The sequence below is a fragment of the Octodon degus genome, unplaced genomic scaffold (assembly GCF_000260255.1).
Source record: "Octodon degus isolate 3935 unplaced genomic scaffold, OctDeg1.0 scaffold00016, whole genome shotgun sequence".
Taxonomy (NCBI): Eukaryota; Metazoa; Chordata; class Mammalia; order Rodentia; family Octodontidae; genus Octodon; species Octodon degus.
The window spans coordinates 13800099-13819270 of NW_004524592.1; the positions used below are offsets into that span (position 1 = coordinate 13800099).

The window sequence follows — 19172 nt, forward strand, 5'->3', positions numbered from 1 at the left end:
TATTTTAAAAAAATCTTTGGAAGCATTAGAAAAGCAGATCTAGGCTCAGCATTCTGAAATAAGCCCTTAGATTTACATGGTTTTCTCATGACCAAAAAAGCTGCCATGGCCACCCCTGAAGTCTTCCTGCTCTGCTCTAATCTGTGCTAGCAAAGCAGATGTCTTCCACTTAATGTGATGTCAACAGCTAGTGATGTGTTGACCCAGAAGATTGTCAGAAAATGTTTTTCAAAACTGAGTAAAAATAAAATGATATCAATGAATAAATCATCTAAGTTAAGAGATATAAAAAAATAAATAAGGCTTCCTAGCAGTGTAAAATTAATGTATTTTTAAGACAGTAAATTAGGCAACAGAAAACAGTATGTTTAAAAACTCACAGTGATGTTTTTATTTTAAAAGTTAGTAATTTAAGCAAGACTTTTAACATGAGGAAAAGGACACCACACGTAAAAGAAAATAATTTAAATACTGAAGAGATTGCCCTTAATTTTAAAGAAAAATGCAACAACCAGTGCAATGCAACTTCTAAAAATGTGGCTAACATAGCAAACTGTCTGGCACAGAAAGTTGACAAAAAAAATTAAAAACTGGAGACACCAGCCAATGTAGCATGAAAGGGAAGTAGAGCTAATAATTTTGTAGGACTGCATTTATACTACAAATGAGTTCTCTATGACTTTCAAAACGCAGAAAATTTCCAGGCTATTTAAACTCATCCGGAGTATTAAAGGCAACACATAAGTGTTTGAGTTTATTTTGTGATGATGATGTAATGTTAATCCAAAATCTAACAAAGATAATTTTTAAAAGATCCACAGACTTATCTCATATATAATATAGATTTTCTGAAAATCTTAATTAAATACTAAGCGAAAGTGACTTCTTAAGGGACTAATCAACAAATAGAATTTAAAAGATTTGCTAATAGTAAGAAATCTGCATATCATGAATTTAAAAAGACAAAAAGTTTTCTCACTAGATGCTGAAAAATATCTTCAATAATTTCAATATCTGCATGATTTTTGAAAAGAAAATAATCTGCTACTGCATGAGAACTAGAAGCATGCTTCTTAGCCAGGTGAAAGTTCCCTACTTCATCTCACTATCATATTTAATTATAAAACACAAGTGAGCTTCCTTGAGATTAGAAGGAAGAAAATACCTGTCCTGTTTTTCAATATTCACAAAGATATTTAGAGGAAAAAAAAAATCTGTTTTTAAAAAGAGAAGAAAGTATAATCAGATATTTGCTCTGATTTGATTGCCAAGAGAAGCTGCAACTGTATTACAATTTAGAGAGTCTAAAAAGAGGAAGGGACACAGTGGTATGAAATCTGGCAGCTGCTCTAGGCCTGCACTTACACCACCTAAAAAGCAGCAACCTAGCAAAGAGAAAAGGAAAACAGTTCTGAGGATTAAGAAAACGCTAACTGGAAAATTGGAAATCACAAAGACACTGGAGAAACAGGAGGCAATGCAGGAAAAAGAAGGAAGCAACTGGACAAACAACCCAGGCTCTGGGGAGGGAACCTGTTTCCACACACACAAGCTGAGCCCAGAGATAGTTGGCAGCCCCAAGGAGAAGCAGTGGCCTGGCCCAACAGGCCCCAAGAGAAACCCATGGGTATATTAAACTGCAAAACAGCATCTGGTCTTTCTCTGCAAGTAATTCTTTCCCAAAAGCAGGCTAGAGTTGGAGAAGAAATCCATTGCAACACCTACCATTTTTCACAGTGATTTATCAGGAGCCATTTGGGGGAGGGGCTAACAGTTATAGACTCACCTATAACCTCCTCTAGGAAGCAGAAGCCACAGAATATGGTTTCCACGGTCACCCTATCACAGTGAGTGTTTGAGCGATGGCCAGGAAAGACAGGTGCAGAGAGGGTGCAGAACAGTATAAGTAGTATCTGGCTCAGATCAGGAAGGATGAAGTGATCCCACCCTTGGTGGTGAGAGGGCAGGACAATTGCATGTGGTCTTCTGAGAGAGCTGTGTCTGAAAATGCTGGCACCAAGTAGAGCAGACTGTTTGACAGCCCCTCTCCCATTGCCTCACTGGCTACCTCCAGCATGAGGCCCAGTGGCTGTTCAGTTTCCCCACCTGACAACATGATTAGAGATACTCTTCAGCTTGGACAGTTGCCACAGCCTAGGGTACATGTACAGAGAGGACCCTGGAGCAAAAGAGGCAACTCACAAAAGCACAGGCTGTGAGCTAGAAAGAGAAAATAGTGACTTGGGTGTACAGAGGGAAGAAAAACTGAGAGAGGCTGAGGTAAATATAGCCAGAGGGCAGATGCCATTGACTGACAAGGCCCAGAGGAAGAGTAGGACAAAATTGAACATTCACACAGAGATGTGAACAGTGAAACAAAACAGGACTTAGTAGTGACTCATTATCCCTCCCCCATATATGGTGGATTCCAACAGTGCAGGACCCAGAAAGAAACCACTCATTCAAATACAGGGAGGAATTTTTTATACTCATTTCTCTTTTTCTTTGTTGGTTTGGAGAGTGTTGGGTTTTTGTGTTTGGTTTTTTTTTTTTTTTTCTTTCTTTTTTTCATTCCTTTTGAATTTTTTCCTTTTCCTTGTTTTCTCTTCTCTATTACTCTTATCTAATGCTATCACTGGTAATTTTCTTTTACACTTTCTTATGGCTTGTGTCTAAACTCCCTCCCCCAAGCCTCATGTGTTCATTGGTGGTGGGGCTTATCAGACATGGCTAGATCTAAGATATGTGATACTGGGGTGTAAGGGTGTGTGATTATTAAATTAATACACTGTTTGGCTTTCCATAGTTCTGAGTGTAGATTATAGGAAGAACCTCCATGGGTGTGGGTGGCATTACCCAAACAGTGAGCAGACTGGAGGGATAAAAGTGAGAGGCAGGATGCTGCTGCAGCTGCTGCAGCTTTACTATTTCATTGCTTTGCTGCCTTGCTCCCACCACGAACTGTTTCTCTTCTACAATGCCCCTCTGCCATGCCATCTTGCCTTGGAGCCAGGCAACTATGAACTGAAATCTCTACAAACTGTGAGCTAAAGAAACCTTTCCTCCTTTAACTTTGAGTGTCAGGTATTTTGTCTCTACAATAAGAATAGTAATGAAAAACTGAAATGATCGGTGAGCTTCAAGAAGACATTGGTAAAAAGCTATTTGAGCTAAATGAAATGATATAAAACATGAAAAACTGATTTAGCAAAGAATCAGAGACTTGGAAATGAATACTAAACAGAAATCCACAAGATAAAACAATTCTATTGCAATTATGAGCAGCAGAGTGAAAACTATGGAGAGTGTCAGGACAAAAGACAAGGCCAAAGCAGGTGACCATACACTCACAGATACTTGAAAAACAACAAGATATCATGGAAAATGGATTCAATAGCTGTTGCATGTTGTAAAAAAAGACCAATTTAAGATTAATTGGAATTACTGAAAAATGAGAAGAGAGCAAGAATGACATAGAAAGCCTGCTTACAAAAATCATAACAGAAAATTTTCAAAGAGTAGGAAAACAATTTAACAATCAGATAAGCAAGGCCTATAAAACCCAAATAGCCACAATCAGAAAAAAAAAAAAAACTTCATGACACATTACAATCAAATCCCAGAAGCCTAATGCAAGGAAAACATCTCAATAGCTGTTGGAGAAAAGCAACAAGTCACATAGAAAGGTAAACCCATTAGAATAACAGCAGACTTCTCAACATAAACCTCCAGAAGAGTTGAAGTGATACTTTCAAGCCTCAAAAGATTGCAACTTCAAGTCAAAACTGGTTGGTGGAGGCAAAGAAGATCACTGTGTAAGGGAAAAATTCATCAGGAGAGATAACAATTGACAATATATATGAACCAAATGCTGGCACACCCAACTTCATAAAACAAACACTAATGGACATAAAAGATCAAATAAACATCAACACAATTATACTGGGGGAACTCAGCACTCCATTGTCACAAATGAAAAGATCAGCTAGACAAAAGAAATATCAAAGTTGAGCTGTACCTTCAAAGAAATGGAATTAATAGATATATACAAAGTGTTCCACCTGGCAACAGCAGTATACTCATTCCTCTCAGCAGCACATGGAATTTTCTCCAAAATAAACCACATATTTGTCCAGGACATGCTTAAATAAATACAAAAGAATCTAAAATGTCTCAGACATATTATCAAATCATAGTGCAAAGAAACTAGAAATTAATGACAAAAGAAACCACAGGAATTATACAAACAAATGCAGACTGAACAAAATACTCTCAAATAACCATAGAGAAGAAAAACAGTTCCTAGACAAATGATAATGTCAGTACAACACACCAGAACTAATGGAGCACAGTAAAGCAGTCCTAAGAGGGAAGCTGATAGCTTTGAAAGTCCACATCAGAAAAACAGAGCAAGCCCACATAAATAACCTAAAGATGCACCTCAAAGTCCTAGAAGAACAAGAACAGTCCAAATCTAAAGGTAGTATAAGGAAGGCAATTATAAAGATCAGAACAGAAATTATTGAAAATTAGACTTAAAAAATATAAAATATCAACAAATTGAGAAGCTGGTTCTTGGAAAGAATAAATAAAATAAACAAACCAATAGCCAACCTTGCCAAAAATAGAAAATAAATGATCCTATCAATGTAATTTTTTAAAAAGTGAAAAGCACAACAAATACCACTGAAATCTGAGAGATTATTAGTAACTACTTTTAAAATCTGTACTTAAATAAATTGAAGAATCCAAAATAAATGTGTAGATTCTTAGATATGTATGAATTACCAAAACTGAACCAAGAAGATTAAAAAAATCCATTAGTAATCAAAAAATAGGTAATTAAATTAAGGAAGTAGGGCATCATAAAGTAGAAAAATACCCTATTTCTGGATAAGCAAAACCAATATTGTTGGGGGCCAGGGAGATGGCTCCGTAGAATAAGTGCTTGCCTGGTAAGCACAAGGTGCTGAGTTCAATCCCTAGTACTGCAAAAAAAAAAAAGTCATATTACCAAAAATGATATATAGATTTAATGCAATCCTAATTAGTTTTAAATTACCAAAACTGAAGCAAGAAAATACAAAATCTCTGAATAATAATAAAAGGTAATGAAATTGAGGAAGTAATAAAAAAATTACCAAGTAAAAAAGCCAATAAAACCAAACTAGAATCAGAAAAAACAAATATAGAATTCATATGGAACTAGAAGAGGTCCAGAATAGCAAAAATCAATGCTGGCCAACAACAGAAAAGCAGGAAGCATCACAACATTGGATTTCAAGTTATACTACAAAATTACAATGATAAAAGCTGCATACTACGGCACAAAAACAGAAATGTAGAGCAACAGAATGGAATGGAGGCTGCAGAAACATCCCGAGGCATTTTCAGCAACTTGATCTCTGACAACAGGGCCAAAAACACACTGAAAGACGCTCTGTAACGAATGGTGCTTGGAAAAATGCCTATACGCATGCAGAAGACCAAATTTACTCTCTCATCACCTACTAAAGTAAAATCAAAATGGATCAAAACCTAGATATTCAAACAGAAACACCTAACTTTTTTTTATAGCATAGATCAGTGCTTCAATTTACTTTTATGAATAACTATTCATTAGGCCACACTTTATTTATCAATGCAACATTTGCAGGACATTTGTTTCTGCATTTTAGCTATTATAATACATGATATTAGAAACATTCATCTCTAATTGCTGTATGGATATGGTTTTATCTCTTGTGTGGGGGTAGAATGGATATGTCTAAGACTTGTTGGATTATCTGGTAATTTTATAGGTAACTTTTTGAGGAACTTAAAGTGGCTACATAATTTTGCATTCTCTTCATAAATGTGTGAGGATTATAACTTCATATCATCCCCAATACTTTTCCATGTTTTAAATTATAGTCATTTAAAAATTATATAAAAAGTAGTACCACATTGTAATTTTTATTAGTATTTTTCTAATGACTAACCAGGAGTTAGAAGCACTTAACTTGCTGGAAAACAAAACAGTTAACACTCTTGAAGACACTCGTGTAGGCAAAGACTTCAGAACAGAAGGCCAGCTGCACAAGAAATAATATCAAAAATCAACAACTTAGATTATAACAAATTTAAAAGCTTCTGCACACAATTAAGAAAACAGAGTGAAGAGACAATCTATAGAATAGGGGGCTGGGAGATTTGACAGCTACTGCTCAGACCAAGGATGAACATCTCGAGTATATAAAGAACTTTTAAAAATTACATGCTTCAAAATAAAAGAACAAATTAAAAATGGGCAACTGAAATTAATAGACTCTTCTCAGAAGAAGTACACAAAGCCAATAAATACATGAGGACATGTCCAACCTATCTGGCCATTACAGAATAAATTAAACAATACTGAGATTCCATCTCACCCTAGAAAGAATAGCTATCTTCAAAAAATTAAAGAACAAATGCCAGTGAGACTATAAGAGTTCCTCTAAATTATTGATAGGAATATGAACTAATGCAATCACTATGGAAATCAGTATGGCGATTCCTCAAAAACTAAAACTAGAATTTCAATTTGACTCAGTTATTTCCCATCTAGGTATTTTCTCAAAAGAGTTGAAGACATCATATTACAATAACATGTACACACCTATTTCTACAAACACAAATCATAATAGCTTATGTGTCTGTGAACAGACGAATGGATAAAGAAAATATGGTATATTCATATAATTGAATACTTCTCAGCTATAAATAAGGATAAATTTAAGTCATTTGTGGAAAAATGGGTATAATGTCAGACAATACTAAGTAAAATAAATCAGACACACAGGCTTAACTATCACATGGTCTCTCTTATATGAGAAACCCCAAATAAAAAAATTTAAAGAACAAAATAAAGTATAAACTGTAGGAAAGAGATACAAATGTTTTCCAAATGGAAAGGGGACCAATAGATGTAAGAGGGGGAGAAGCAGAAGGGCATAAAACAGAGACTAAGAAGTGTTGGGTACAACCCCCACAATGAATGTAATCATCATGTACTGTGAGCATGTACTAGTACATTTTCTCTAATTTTAGAAAAGCAAGCTTGGTAAGGAGGCAGAACAAAATAAATATAAGATAATAGCTTTATGTATGTTGAAGAAAGTGTTTAGATAACTAAGGGAGAAAATAATAAATATCTACATCATACCAAAAAAGATATGAAACTTACTAATGGCATTAACAAAGGATCTGAGTGAATTGGAAAGACAGAGTGCCTCTGAACGAGAAGACCCAATGAAATTTTCTCTGAATTCATTCATAAATGTACTATTTTTCAACCAAAAATATCAATTGGATTTCATGTTTGTGTATTCCAGCAAATTATTCCAGCAAATGAGTTCTCTGAAAGGATCATGTTGAGAGTGACTGCAACAACTGAGGGACAGAAAGGTGAAAGGACAAGGGGTAGGGGCTTGAGCCTAAGAGCAGTTGGAACCAACTAAAATGAATACAAAATCTAGATGTAAATCCAAGTAATGTAGGACTTCAGTAAAATGAGAGTTTTTGAGAAATTCAAGTCCATGGAAGAAACATGTTTTTCAATAAATGAAAAGTTAAAAATAATTAACTTGGAAAAAGAAGTGTTACAGCCCAACATCAATATAGCAGAACAAATTTGTGTCAGAAATAAATGCAACAACAAAAAACAACTAAAACCATGAAAAAGCTTGAAATGACTTCAGAGTAAAGAAGTAAGCTCTGGCCAGGTATGGTCATGTGTTCCTATAGTCTCAACTATTCAGGAAGCTGAGGCAGGGGGATCATTTGATCCCAATCTAAGGTCAGTCTGACCAACACGGTGGGATAATGTATCACAATCTCACAAAGAAGGAAGGGAAAAGAAGGAAGAGAGGGAGAGAGGGAGGGAGGAAGGAGAAAGGGTGGGAGGGAGGAGGGAGAGTGGGAGGGAGGGAACAAGAAAGAGAGAGGATGGATGGAAGAAAAGGAAGGAAAGAAAAGGAATGGAGGGAAGAAGGAGAGAAGGAAAGAAGGAAGGGAGGGAGGAAGGAGAACACTTGAACTTCCTGGAAGGACAAAGTCTTCAGGTGTTTCTCACACATTCTCCTAACATGCATTATCTTTTTTTTCCCAGCAATCATGGTAAGCCTCAGTGTGTCCTCTCTTCTCACACAACAGCACTACACGAGGATAACTAGATCAGGAGACATGAAAGCTGCGTGATAAATTCAGCTGATGTGAACAGAATGAGAGATAAAATAATGAAATGAGGTAGGAGAAGATCAATGCATTTGAAAGGTCATGCCCACCAAGGTTATTCAAAGATCCCTGGCTCTCTTGAACCACACACCAGCAGCTTAATTTGCACAATTCCCTTGCCGAGCATTAATCGTTTTCACTGTTGCTGCTTGCTCCCCTAAGTAAATAGGGAAAGTCTGACCAGCAATGGTGAGCAAAACAAAGAAAGAGCCACAGGAAATGGCATTTAATTTTTCTCCCCATAGGAATAAATACTGCTTGAACACCATGTGTCTATTGCAATTATTAAAAATTATCAAAAATCAATATTGTCTTCTAAAATTTGTTCATTTGAACCCAGTGCCTTAGTATGAATGTAGAAGCACCAAGTAGGTTTGGGAATGATTAAAATACAAACTCAAAGAAAATCGAAACCAAATTGCTAGTTGTAGAGATCACAGCCTCAGAAAGGGAACAGCAGAAGCAACCAGAGCTGCATTAGTGGAGTCGTTTCGTTCACACCATCACCTGGTAGTTTCTAGGGTTTTTCATTTTTACTTGATTTATGGAGGTGCGGAGATCATTGATTATTTTCTTAATTACAGTTTATGCATACAAATGAGTTTTCCCCTCAGTGACATAAAATTAGAAGTTGTGTTGTGGTCTCAAGCATGATTTTTATTATACTTGGTGCCTAGGAATCTTTCCAGCGGAATACAACTTGATTTCAAAACAGAAGACTGGATTCTTGTCACAAACTCCGGCTTACCTACCAACTGTGGCTGCCGCATGCTTCATCCTGAGAGGCGCTGTGTGCACCACCAGCGAGGAGGTGAGGAGCAGCCCGCAGAGCCACACCTTCCGGCCTGGAGACCAAGCTTGCCCCGACTCGCTTCAGGTCTCCGGGTGAGGGAGGACCACAGTTTCATTGGTCTCTAGAGGGAACTGAATAGGTGAGGACAAGTGACATCTCTAGTATCAAATATATTTTATTTATTTAGTAAGCGTAGCTGCCACTGTCAAAGTAGGTAGCAGAGGACTAGAGCTCACCTTCGAGCCCCTTGTCTCTCCACACGTCTCTCGGCCTTGCCTCCTACACTGAGCCATTCACACAGCCTCTGAACCGACCCGGGGTGCCTGAGGCTGCCCCTGTGGCTGGTAGCCTCTGTGGCTGGCTGGTCAACCACTGGAGCCAGACTGGTGCTCAGGTCTCTGAGCTGGGCGGTGGTGGTGAGGTTTTGTGGCACAAGTTTTTATGGTGGTTTTGCTTTGACAATGAAGGCTGTTTACAAAAAAAAAAAACACTTTAATGTTTTTTTTTTTGCCGTACCTGTAAGATTTAGTAAAAACTTAAACCTATTTTATATTAGATGTGCTGCAAAAGCTGAATATAGAAAGAAGACAGCTCACGTGGGATGAGAGAAAAAAGAAAAGTGTGAATAAAGCTAACTACAGAACTTGTCATTATTTTTAGGTCTGAAGTTGAACAGTTTTCTTGCACTAGCTCATAAAAGGAAAAGCTCCTTTAACATCTTCCCTTTCCATCCCATTCTATCCAGAATGACGGTGGAAGAGGAGAAGAAATTAGTGATTACTGTTCCCAAAGTAGTTTACAAATTGCTGTGTTGAATAGATTTCATTTTGTGTTGGCAGAATTTTGCCTAGAGAGCCCCAGATTTTATGCCAATAATGGCAGTCATTCAAGGACATAAACTACTTTACTTGGGTCAGATTTTTAGTTTCACTTTGCTGTCTCATCAGCACATGAAACAGGTACAACAGCACTTTCTGTTCCAAGGGAGTGAAGTATAAAAATGTCATGAGCAGGGGCTGGTGAGATGGCTCAGTGGTCTAAAGCACCTACTTAGAACTAGCTTTGCAAAACACAGGGACCACAGTTCAATCCCCCAGCACCACAAGCCAGCCAGCCCCGCCCCCTGGTGGGCTGAGCTGGCCACACACACACACACAAATAAATAAAATTTAAAAAATAAAATAAATTTTAAAAAAATGTCATGAGCAGTTTTCGCTTTGTGGACATTGTCCCTCCTCCTTGCCCGGAAGCATTTGAACATGGCTACTCTAAACCAAAGTGCCCAGTGGAAAATACACACCAGAATTTTTGAGACAGCATGAGAATTTTTAAACCATTCATTAATCTTTATACTGATTATATGTTGAAATAATACCTTGGCACTACTAAATACAATCAAAATTCAATTAATTTGTTTCTTTTTAATTTTTACATTATTTTGAATTACTTTTACAGTAAAAGTACCAAATTGCTCTTCCATGAGTTTTCCCTCGTTAACATTTTGCAAATCATGATATAATAATGAAGACTAAAAATTAAAATTGATATGATACAAATAACTAAACTACAAACCACACTCAAATTTCACCAGCTTTTTTTGTTGTTGTTGCTGTTGTTTTGCTTTGTTTTGTTTTCCTTTTAGTTTGCAGGGTCTCATTATGCAGCTCGGATTCATAGTGCTCCTCTTGTTCTCAGCCTCTCTAATGGATTACAGGTGTGCGCCACCACACCCAGACTACATTGCCCGTGCTGCTGCAGTGCCAGGGACCAGACTCTGGCCCCTGAGCTTGCCTAAGCAAGCACTTAGTCCGATGAGCTATCTCCTGAGCCTGAATTTCACCAGTTTTTTCACTATTGTTTTTCTCCCCAGAACCCAATGTATGATTCTAAAAAGTTTTCAGCTATCTCATCCTTTTGGTTGCCACCAATCTACAACCATCCTTGAAACGTTGGAGGAGTATTGATTTGTATGTTGCACAATGTCTCTCAATTTAGATTTGTCTCATGTTTTCTCAAGGGAGAATCTGTATGCCCTCTGGCAGAAGCGGAAATACACTTGACTCATTATTTTCTATTATGCACAAAATTCGCCAGTAGCTCAACTACATGAGTATGTATTATCAATGTTCACCAATTTTGAAAGAAATCAGTGCTCTGACATATTCAACAGCATCCATTCAGGCTACCGATTTTTCTACGCAAATGGATGACAATGACGCTGATATGCCTTTTCAGGAAAACAGAGGAGGGAAATTTGGTACCAAGTACAACATTGGTTAAGTTCTAATTATAGGAAGCCTAAGTATTCATATATGAAATATGAGGTAACTCAGCTTCTCAGGAGAGCTGATGGAGAAAAGGAACATTTGACCCATTTGTAGTTAGCTGGGGCTGATCCCTTCTGCTAGCACAAATTCTCGGCCTCTATAGCATAGGAAGTGCTATCTAAATGGAACAGGGTGTGGTTCAACACAGAATCCGGTTCATCAGTGCTCACTCCAGCACAATTTATCCCAAGCATCCCTTGGGCAGCTATCCTGATGTCATTTCAACGAGTCAGTTCTTGTATTGAATAAATTTGACAAAATTGTCATTTTCATATCTCCTGTTATATTATAAAGATTAACAAAATGTTTGCAATTTTTGGTCACCCTGTACTTAAATAATTGGACTAGTAAGTGACTAATAAAAGGGTGGGAGGGTCCCCACTTCCTGGAGTTGTCCCACTTAAGTGGAGACCAGCAGAAGTGGATGCCGGGTGGTACGTTCCAGTGACTCCTGCTACTCAGGCATAGAAATACAGTTGTTTGTTCACCAGGGTTGCTTTAAAAACTGAATCAAAAAAGACAATGAGAGAAATAGAAATTATTTCTATGTAACTAAACATAAATAAGGTGAGAGCAAAGATTTTAAAAATTATGTGTATGTTTTTTACTCTGAAGTCCTAGGATTTCACCCCATCTCAGAGCCCTCTGCAGTTTTCAAGTAGCACCACTAGAGGGCACTGCTGAATCACACTTAACACCCAAAGCCCAGGGCTGTGCAAAGGCTTTTTTTTGTTCCTTTGGGGGCCCATAAACTGACTTCGTGGGCTTGCAGGCAATATAAGGAACGAGGAATTTTTGTATTCTCTTTTTTAAACAGGTTTTTCTACTCTCTCAGAGAGCAATCGTAGTGAATTCTTTTTCTTTTCTTTTTGCCAACAGAAGCAATAATATCAGCAAAAAGAGACGGACTCGTTGTCTAATATGATACGTGGCATTTGGCAGCTTTCTTAAGAGAATTTTGTGTTTGCATTGAAAGGGACGACTGCCTCAAAAACTGCATGTTTTGTTTTTGCTGTGCTTTGGAGGAAGTGGCAGAGCTTTCATGCCAAGATTGGAGGAGGAAATTGAGATATCTTTGGAGGATTGCAAAACCCTGGCAGGAGCCAGAAAGCTCAAGGGTGAGCTGCGTTGCCACATTTCCATCTCTCCACAAGTCCTCCAGCTGCAGACGCATTTCGCAATCGTCCTGCCCAGCGTGCCTGACCGGAAGTAGAAGTGTGCCTAGAGAGCGATGTGGTTAAATAAGACATGCACCCGCACGTAGTTAAGAAACAAAACAAGGGGACAAGGTGGAGTAGATAGCTGAAAATGGAGACTGCTCCAGGACTCTCTGATATTTTTCAGGCCCACCCTAAGAGTATGGACAGTTTAGACCAGGAATGTCAAGATTCATACAAACCTGTATTCTGAAAATTCATTGGCTGGACCATGTTTAGAATTAAGATAACTGATAAAGGCTAATCAGTGTCTGAGGGGAGCCAAAGCTGTTCAGTCTGCAGGTGTAATGCAAGCAAGGGAAGCTGGGTTGGCTGCACTGACCGTGTACGGCACACTGTCACCTCTGTTCTTAAGTTACCTCATTTTGTTCTCCAGTCTCTGCTTAGAAGTGGGTATTCTGCATTTCTCAGATCAACACTGGGATCTAGAAGCCTCATAAGAACTTACTCAGAGGCCAAGAGATAGCAAATGGCAGAACTAGGCCAAAGAATCTCAAATCCCATGCCCTTGCACTCTGCCTGGTACTTACTGAGTATTTTCTGTGTACCAGGCACTATTCTAAGGGATTCATGTACATTACCTCATTTACACCCAAACAAGTATAATGGGTGGGTACCGCTATTGTTTCCGCCTTAAAGAGGTAGCCACTGAAACACAGACAGGTTAAACAAACCTCCAAAGGTGACACAGCCACAAAGCGACAAAACACAGATCCCTGTCAGGTCATGGGACTCCAGAAATGTTGCTCTGAACCAAATATGACCCAGGGTACCCCAAACTCCCTCACTCGGTGTACAAGCCCTGGCTTAGTTACACAACACTGGACCAAAGCCCATAACTGCCAAAAGGGCAAGGAAAGATACTGCTTTCCTTGTCCGGGCATAAGATCGGGTGACAATAGTAGCTTAGAAGCTACTATTTGCCAGATTCCATGTTTATAGCTTTATGTGTATATGAGGTCATCCTGTTCTCACAATAGTCCTGGAAGAAAGTAGCAACTGTCCTTGTGTTTAGGTGGGAAAACCTATGCCAAAGCGGTTACTTAACCTCCCCAGAGACACAATTTATAAATAGCTGGGCCAGGATTCAAATGTAACATTTATGATCTCATAAAGTACCGTTGGATGAGAAAAGCAAAATGTGCAAAAAATGTGCATACGTAAAGAATTACATTATTATGGAGAAAAACTTAAATTGATATATTTCAGATTGTTAATCTAGGTTATGGGGAAAGGTATGGTATGAAAGTCAAAATTTGATACATTACACATTTATGTAATGAAAATTATGCATGTTTATGTGTACATATAAAAATTATAAAATATTTACAAAAGTTACAATAAATACTACTAAATTAAGAGAGATATAAAATTCCACATATTTTTCTAACAAATCTCTTAGCTCACTTTATTATTATGGATGCATTTTTTTAAATATTGGATAACAGAAATCAAAAGTAAATATACTTAAGATGGTGGATGATGCTGTCCACACTGGTGAGGAAAGATCTTTAAGCAGCCTGCAACTCAAATGTTGTTCTCTTCTGAAAGCACCTGCTCTGACACACCAAGAAATGTTCTGTCTATCCTCTAGGTAGCCCTTAGACCACATTAACATTGACCCTCAACTTGAATATCATTTCTAAATTGGCAAAAGTTACTGGCACCATTCTACCACCATCTCCTACTGTCTACCAGCTACTGCACTAGTTTCTTCCCCTCTCCCAAGTTTCAGTACTATTAATTTCCCTAAGTCCTAAATTAACCATCTTCCTCTTTTCTCTACTCATATTTGAAGCTTACTTCGTACCTTCCTATAGGAAAATCAAATTCTTCCTAAGCTGTGGACAGTCACAAAATTCACTTAACATCCCAAATGTTTCTTTTTGTTTGTTTGTTTGTTTTTGTTTTTTTGTCAGGTGACACTTCTGAAAGCAGAAGCCCTGTACTTGAGGCAAGACCTTGGGGGAAGCAAGTGGCTGAGTGGGAGGTCAGCGATGGCTGAAGAATCCCTGAGGATGGTTATATTTAAATGGCTTTATCCTGCTTGGACCCCTGAAAACCCGCACACACATCTTCTCCTGGGGAAACTCCTTGGGTCCCTCCACAGTGTCATCGTGGCTCTCAGTCTCCAGGTAGAAGTCTAGGAGCACGCACAGCCGCTGCAGCTGGTTGGTCAAGAGCTGGTGACTGGACTGAGGACCGCAGAGCTCCTTGTAGCACACATTGACCTCACTCTCCATGGCCCGAATGTTGTCATCGTTGCTGTTGGTTTTCTCTCCTTTCCAGTTCAGACAGAGTTGGAAAATGGGGGGGATGGAGGAGTAGCCAGGGTTCAAAACCACAGCAGCCTGGAGTTTGGCTGTGCCCCTTTCAATGAGCACCATGTAGTAGGGATTGCTGTCCCCGGCCAGGCCTGCCTCCACAATGTCCTTGGTGAAATGCAGTTCCACATAATCCTCATAGGCAATTGTCACCCACTTCACTAGGCGAGAGACAACCTTGGTAGGAAAGAGGTACTGGCAATCACTGGTAACTGGCACGATGCCATGTTCCAGGGATGCAAACTGTTTGTGGAGGGCCAGACGGGACTGCACCCTGGTCTTCAGCAGCTTCATGGTTGTTTCCATGTGGCTGGCACTCAGCGAGTGGTCAGCAATGACTGTGTGCTAGGATTACTCTTTGGGGAAGTGGAGGCCTCCCAGCTTCTGTACCCATAAATAGGGATGGCCTAGGTCAAGTACATAGTCTCTCAAAGTCAAAATGCCAACTTTATCAAACTGATACTGATTGGCTGAATTTGGAGTTTTCTTTCCATGATCGCCAGGATACAAACAGCTCAGCACTGAGTCAGGAGACAGCAAGTCCCCAGCACTGATGGGGATGATCAGCTCTGTGGCAGTGGTCACTTTGGCTGTCACCATCAGGATGTTGAGGTTCATGAGGTAGTAGAAAGTCAGGTGAAGCACACTATCATCTTTGCATTTCAGGTCAACCATGACGGACAGAGGGTGTGTTTTCAGCATCTCCTTGCACTTGTCATCCAACTGAATGCCCAGTGTGGGTCGCCCCCGTTTCGTGGTCTGCTCTTCCTCAGCATCTGAGTTGCTCTCATCATCTTGGGAGTCATCAGGAGGTTTGAACAGAGCCTTGGCTTCATCCACACTGCCTTCGATGGCCACCGACAAAGTCTTATCACAGGCCTGCCCATAGGTGGTAGCCTGCACAAAGAACATGTAGAGGGGAGGCGGAAGGTGTCTCGCTGTCTCATATCGTTTGTGAGCCTGGTCAAATGGCATGAACCGGTACTCCTGCACTGGGAGGGAAGCCTGCATGATGCTATTGAGTCGAGGCTGAAGGCTGCTCAAGTACTCCTTTTTCACTTCAATCTCTTTGAGAATCTTCTCCTTGTTGGATAGGGAATCTCGATATTTCTCTGCCAGTCTTTTCCACTGCTCTAGCTCCCAGTCCAGACGTCCCAGGGTCTGCTGGTGAGGGTCTCCCATGGTGACTTCAGCCTTGCTGATGTCTGTTGGTGCCTCCTTATAAAACTCCTCTAAACTGACCAAATCAATTTCTTCATGCTTTGACTTAAACTCCAGACATTTGGTGATCTCCTTCTGCAGGTGCATCACCTCATACAGCAAGTTCTGTAGCTGCAGATGATAGGCATCTACAGTTTGCTTGGCATCATGGGTCTGATCTCTTCCTTTCTTCAACCTGATGTGGGCTAATCGGTTTAGTTTCTTTAGAGTCATGAAATGCACACAGCTCTGGATCTTCCGTTCTTCAATTTCAATTGCCACATCCTTGCCACCTCTGCTTTTCAGGTCCTGGATCTCAGCCATTAGCCTCTGTAGCTCCTAGCATGTGTACTTGTACAGCTCATAGTCTCTGCCAGGGTCCCGCAGGTCCACTTCAGCCTCCTCACTTAGTATTTACCTTCCTGCTTCATGTCAGATAGATTCCGCTTTCCTTCTGCTGGAGGTCCATCACTGCGGGTCACTTTGGGCTTCCGTTTTTTACTTGATTCTGATGACATGATGGTTCCTCAGACTTACTGCTCAATGTACTTGTGGTTATTATTAATAAACATTATTTTACAGCAGTTTTAGCACTGCCCATACATATGCCAAGCTCCTCCAATATTGATATCCTCCCGCACAGTGATACATTTGTTCTAATCAATGAACCTACATTGATACATCATTATCATATGGAATCTGTAGCTTATATGAGTTTACTTGACTTTATGTGTTCGATAGATTTGGACAAATGTATATTGATATGCATTTATAATATATCCCACTTTCTGGGTGTACCACAGTTTATTTATCCACTTACCTTCTGAAGGACATCTAGGTTGCTTTTACATTTTAGCAATTATAAATAAAACTGCTATGAACATCCCTGTGCAGATTTTTATGTGGGCATAAACCTTCAATTCATTTATATAAATATCAAGAAGCATGACTTCTAGGTTATACAGTAAAAAAAAAACCCTTAATTTTGTAAGAACTTGTTAAACTATCTTCAAAGGAAACTATACCATTTTTCATTAGCACCAGAAATAAATGAGAGAGCTTGTTGCTCCAACTCCTCACTAGCATTTGGTGGTGTCAGCATTTTAGATTTTGGACACTTTAACAGTGCTACAAAGTGGTGTCTCATTGTGGATTTAATTTACAGTTCCTTAGTGATATAATGCCCAATGTTGGGTAGATTGCTCATTTTCTTACTGTTGAATTTTAGAAATTCTTTATACATTATAACATACTTCACCAAATTTTTTGCAAGCATATTCTGCCAGGGCCATGTATTTACCAAATATCAATGGCTTATCTTCTTATCATCTTGATATTGCCTTTTAGATAGCAAAAGCTGCTAGTGGCATCTAGCTGATTGATTATTTCTTTCGTAGATCAGGCCTCTATTGTTATATCTAAATATCAACCCATACCCAAAATTATCTAGGTTTTTCTTATGTTGACTTTTAGAGTTTTGCATTTTATGTTTACATTTATCATTCACTTAAAATAAACTTTAAGGGCCATGGAGATAGCTCAGTAGTCTAAGCGCCTGCCGAGGCAAGTTCAAGGATCTGGCTTTGATCCCCAGTTCCAGATGCTACACCAGCCCAGCCCTGGGCAGGCTGAGCGGGCCATCGAGACTGTGCATGGTGGCACACACTTATAATCCCAGTGCTGGTTAGGCTGAAACAGGAGGACCACTATGAGTACAATCTGTATAGCGAAACCCTGTACCAAATAAATAAAATTAAAAACTAATTAAAGAAACAATAAATTTTAAGGTCTGTGTCTAGATTTTTAGGGTGGGGACATATGAAAGTCCAGTTGTTCTAGCACTATTTGTTAAAAGGACTATTTTTCCATGATATTGTGTTAGTTTTTTGTCAAAAATCACTTAAATATGTATCTTGGCTCTCTATCCTGTTTCATTGATCTAGTTTTTAGTTTCACCAATATCATACTGTCTTAATTATTATAGCTTTACACTACATCTAATAGGTACTGTTAATTCTCCAACTTTGATCTCCAAAAATAACTGAGTTGGCTATTGGTGATTTTGGTCTCTCCATGTAAGTTTTAGAATCAGCTTGTCAACATTCACATAACAGTTTTCTTGGGACTGTGTTGAATTTATAGGACATGGTGGGAAGAATGACACTTTGATGATATTGAGCCCTTCTGTCCAGGAACATAGACTAATTCATCTTTTATATCTTTCATCAGTATTTTGTAGTTTTCCTATGTAGTACTTATTGTTCAGGTTTATACTTAAGTATTTCATAGGGAGGATACTAATATATATGGTAATGTGTTTTTAATTTCATATTCTACTCATTACTTGCTGGTTTATAGAAAATCAATCAGCTTTTTGTATATTAACTTTGCATCCTGTAAACTTGCTAATTAGTTCTTGAACTTTTCTTGTTGATTCCTTAAGATGACAATCACTCTATCTATGAATAGAGTTCTGTTTCTTCCTTCTCAGTCTGTAAACCTTTATTTCCTTTCTTTTCTCCTTACAGTCTGTGTTACCCAGTACTTCCAGCATGAATTTAATAGTGAAAAAAACAGATCCTTACCTTGGTTCTAATCTTGATAAGAAGCAATCAATCTTAAATCATGATGTTAGCTATAGGGTTTTATAGATGTTCTTTATCAAGTTGAGGAAGTATTTCTAGTTTCCTCAGTCCCATCATGAAAGAGGTTTGCTTTTTTTTTGGTCGGGGGGGGGGATGAACCAGGGATTGAACTCAGGCCCTTGTGGAGGTTTGCATTTTTTCTAATGTTTTTTCTACTTTTATTCAAATGGTCATATGGTTTTTCTTTTTTGACCTATTGATACAATAGGTTACCATAATTGACTTTCAATGGCTGAACTAGCTTTGTATATCTAGAGGATAAGCCCTTTCTAAGGTATCTTTATACATTATTGAATTCAATTTCTAATATTTTCTTGATAATTTCTACATCTATATGCAGAGATATTGATCTGTAGGCTTTTTCCTTTTTTAAATTTATTTATTTTTTGACATCAGTTATTTTATTTTAAAGA

At 38.6% G+C, this 19172-nt stretch overlaps 1 pseudogene across 1 annotated transcript; it reads right to left on the reverse strand.

Annotated features, from left to right (window-relative positions):
• Positions 1 to 14524: 14524 nt before the first annotated feature.
• Positions 14525 to 16658, reverse strand: LOC101571003 (annotated as a pseudogene). Its single transcript, XR_192394.2, has one exon. The product of XR_192394.2 is annotated as a THO complex subunit 5 homolog pseudogene (transcript).
• Between the last annotated feature and the right edge of the window lie 2514 nt (positions 16659 to 19172).